At 52.0% G+C, this 3,887-nt stretch overlaps 2 pseudogenes; one reads left to right on the forward strand and one right to left on the reverse strand.

Annotated features, from left to right (window-relative positions):
• Positions 1–2,450, forward strand: LOC129508449 (immunoglobulin heavy variable 3-23-like; annotated as a pseudogene).
• A 358-nt stretch (positions 2,451–2,808) lies between these two features.
• LOC129508641 (immunoglobulin heavy variable 3-23-like) lies at positions 2,809–3,255 on the reverse strand (annotated as a pseudogene).
• Between the last annotated feature and the right edge of the window lie 632 nt (positions 3,256–3,887).

Consider the following 3,887-nt stretch of genomic DNA (forward strand, 5'->3'; position numbering starts at 1 on the left):
ATGGAGTCTGTGCTCAGCTGAATTTTCCTTGTCACTATTCTAAAAGGTAATTCATGGAGAAAAAGAGACCTTGAGTCTAAGTGGAGGTGAGTGAAACAGGGGATGGGGGACAGTTTCCTGACCAGGATGTCTTGTGTCTGCAGGTGTCCAGGGTGAGGTGCAGCTGGTGGAGTCTGGGGGAGACCTGGTGAAGCCTGGGGGGTCCCTGACACTCTCCTTTGTGGCCTTGGGATTCACCATCAGTAGCTTTGCCATGAGCTGGGTCCCCCAGGCTCCACGGAAGGGGCTGCAGTGGGTCGCAGCTATTAGCAGTGGTGGAAGTAGCACAGGCTACACAGACGCTGTGAAGGGCCGATTCACCATCTCCAGAGACAACGCCAAGAACACGCTGTATCTGCAGATGAACAGCCTGAGAGCCGAGGACACGGCCGTGTATTACTGTGCGAGTGACACAGTGACGGGACTTCAGTGTGAGCCCAGACACAAACCTCCCTGTGGAAGGGGATCGGGACCACCGGGGTGCACACTCCTCACCACTTCTGTCTTGAAGGCCCAGGAGCAGGTGCAGATGGAGGTTCTGGGCAGGTTTCCTGCCGGGGTCTGGGCTTCCTCTCCATGGAGCAGTTTCCCCTGGGAGCCTCTCTGGGCACAGGATTCTGTTCTTACTATTCAGTCTGTGATTTAGAAACACTTCTTTTGGGGGGATGGGCAAGATGGCAGAAGAATAGGGTCCCCAATTCACCTGTCCCCACCAAATTACCTAGATAACCTTCAAATCATCCTGGGAATCTACGAATTCGGCCTGAGATGTAAAGAGAGACCAGCTGGAACACTACAGTGAGATGAGTTCGCGCTTCTATCAGGTAGGAAGACGGGGAAAAAGAAATAAAGAAACAAAAGGCCTCCAAGGGGGAGGGGCCCCGCAAGGAGCCGGGCTGAGGCCGGGGCGAGTGTCCCCAGGATAGGAGAGCCCCGTCCCAGAGAAGCAGGAGCTGCACCAACCTTCCCGGGCGGAAAGGGGCTCGCAGGGAGGTGGAGCAGGACCCAGGAGGGCGGGGATGCCCTCGGGCAGACACCTGCGCCCTGGGGAGAGTGCTCCAAACCCCATGGCCGGAGCTCTCTAAAGGGCTGCAAGGTGCCCACTTCTGGACCCAGGAGCAGCTGGGAGGGGCTCGGTAGGAGGCTCTGCACGGAGGGGGCTGTGTGATCCCGGGAGCAGTTCGGAGGGGCTTGGGAGGCAGCTCTGCAGAGAGGGGGCTGCCCGGCAGGGAGCGCGAATCCAACAGCACAGGCTGGGAGCAGAGGGCACTGGGGACACAGGCCAGGATCCGGCCTCCCCCCAGGACAGGCAGAGGCCAGTAGGCCCTGGACAACAAGGATGCTCCTGCCCCAAGCTGAGCAGATCAGCGGCCCCGCCCCTGCAGCATCCAGGTCCCTGCAGACTGAGAGCTGAGGTACTTACTGCGGAGCCGAATAAGGGCTCCAGAGCTGGTGGCCACCACTCTGGTTGTTCCTCCTGGGGCCTCACAGGGTAAACAACCCCCACTGAGCCCCACAGTGGCCTCACTAGATAAACAGGATAAACATCAGTCACAGAGCCCTACAGCAGGCAGGGGGCAGAGCAGCTTCCCCAAGTGCTAACACCTGAATATCAGCACAGCAAGACCCTCCCCCAGAAGACCGGCAAGAGTGACTTTGCAGGGGAATTAACAAGGCAGGGGAAGGAGGGGAGGGGCAAGACAGCGGAAGAGCAGGGTCCCCAAATCACCTGTCCCCACCAAATTACCTAGATAACCTTCAAATCATCCTGAAAATCTACGAATTCGTCCTGAGGTTTAAAGAGAGACCAGCTGGAACGCTACAGTGAGAAGAGTTCGCGCTTCTACCAAGGTAGGAAGACGGGGAAAAAGAAATAAAGAAACAAAAGGCCTCCAAGGGGGAGGGGCCCCGCGAGGAGCCCAGTGTCCCCAGGACAGGAGAGCCCCGTCCCCGGAGAAGCAGGAGCTGCACCAACCTTCCCGGGCGGAAAGGGGCCCGCAGGGAGTTAGAGCAGGACCCAGGAGGGGGGTGAAGGTGAAGGTGATGAATGGTTATACTCTTGTGATTCTGTTCGTGCGTGTGTGTGTCCTTCCCTGGTACCATCCAGGCATTTATGACATGATGAGAGGCCTGCCTGGCTCCCAACGGACATGAAGTGAAGATGATAAAAGCTTATACTCTCATGATTGTGTGTGTGTGTGTGTGTGTGTGTGTGTGAGTGTGTGTGTAAGTGAACTCTGAGTCCACCTCCCTCCCATGTCATTCTGGGAATCTCTCTCACTCCCCAGACATTTTAACATTTTTGTAGAACATCTCTTTTCTATTCTGTTGATTAGAGATTCCTCTATGCCGTGATGGTGCAAGACAGCATGTTAGCTTGGGGTCCTGTGATCCTCAGTGAGTGTCATTAGGACTCATGCAAATGTTCAGATGATGTGATGGAGTTATTTGTAATTGATTAATATTTCTGGTCAGGAAAAGTGAAGTACAAGTAAGTGCAAGCACTATAGTTGAATTCTAAGTCTCCAAGAGAGAGGCTGAATAGGTAAACACATAATCAAGCATTCAGAGAGGCTCCCTGGGGGAAACTGCTCCATGGAGAGGAAGCCCTGACCCCAACAGGAAACCTGCCCAGAACCTCCATCTGCACCTGCTCCTGGGCCTTCAAGACAGAAGTGGTGAGGAGTGTGCACCCCCTGGTGGTCCCGATCCCCTTCCACAGGGAGGTTTGTGTCTGGGCTCACACTGAGGTCCCCTCACTGTGTCCTTTGCACAGTAATACACGGCCGTGTCCTCGGCTCTCAGGCTGTTCATCTGCAGATACAGCGTGTTCTTGGCGTTGTCTCTGGAGATGGTGAATCGGCCCTTCACAGCGTCTGCGTAGTTTGTGCTACTTCCACCATAGATACCTCCGACCCACTGCAGCCCCTTCCGTGGAGCCTGGCGGACCCAGCTCATGGCAAAGCTACTGATGGTGAATCCAAGGCCACAAAGGAGAGTCTCAGGGACCCCCCAGGTTTCACCAGGTCTCCCCCAGACTCCACCAGCTGCACCTCACCCTGGACACCTGCAGACACAAGACATCCTGGTCAGGAAATTGTCCCACATCCCCTCTTTCACTCATTCACCTCCACTCACAGACTCAAGGTCCCTTGTTCTCCATGAATTACCTTTTAAAATAGCAACAAGCAAAACCCAGCCAAGCACAGACTCCATGGTGGTTTGTCTGTGTTGTTTCATGAGCTTTGAATGGGGCCACCTGGGTATCCTGGGCCTGGGGCTCCTCTCCAGCTTTATGGTCAGGGCTCGGCTGGTTTAATCAGTGTAGCGAGGGCCTTATTTGCATGTCCCCTGACTATATAGTCAGCTCCAGTCTTAGATTCAATTCTTTACAAGTTCTATACAAGCATTACTTCACAATGGTACATCGCATTCTTTTGGTGGCACAGTGGATTTATGATGTTCTAATCCATCAAAGTATTTATTTTTGCATTTCTGTGCCTTTTGAAAGTCTCTCATTAACAGAGTTCATTTTTAAATAGCATTTTCTCTCCTTAAGGAAGTGTAGTCATAAATATTTATTTTTAATACCAGTGGAAAGGAGAATGTTTTGTATAATTTATACAGAAATTTGGTTGTTAGTGTGTAGAAATTAACTTTATGGTCTATTTTGATTTGATATCCTGAATTTCCCCTGAGTTCATTACTTATTTTTAAATGTTTTTTTTGGAATTATTTTCCTCCCTGGCAATGTATATGTAAACAAATTATTTTATTCCTGTTGAATGATATTAAAGTGTTTTATTTTATTATTGCCTAATTTCTATGGTAATCTTCAACTTAGGGGC

This window comes from Nyctereutes procyonoides, unplaced genomic scaffold, assembly GCF_905146905.1.
Source record: "Nyctereutes procyonoides isolate TBG_1078 unplaced genomic scaffold, NYPRO_anot_genome, whole genome shotgun sequence".
NCBI lineage: Eukaryota > Metazoa > Chordata > Mammalia > Carnivora > Canidae > Nyctereutes > Nyctereutes procyonoides.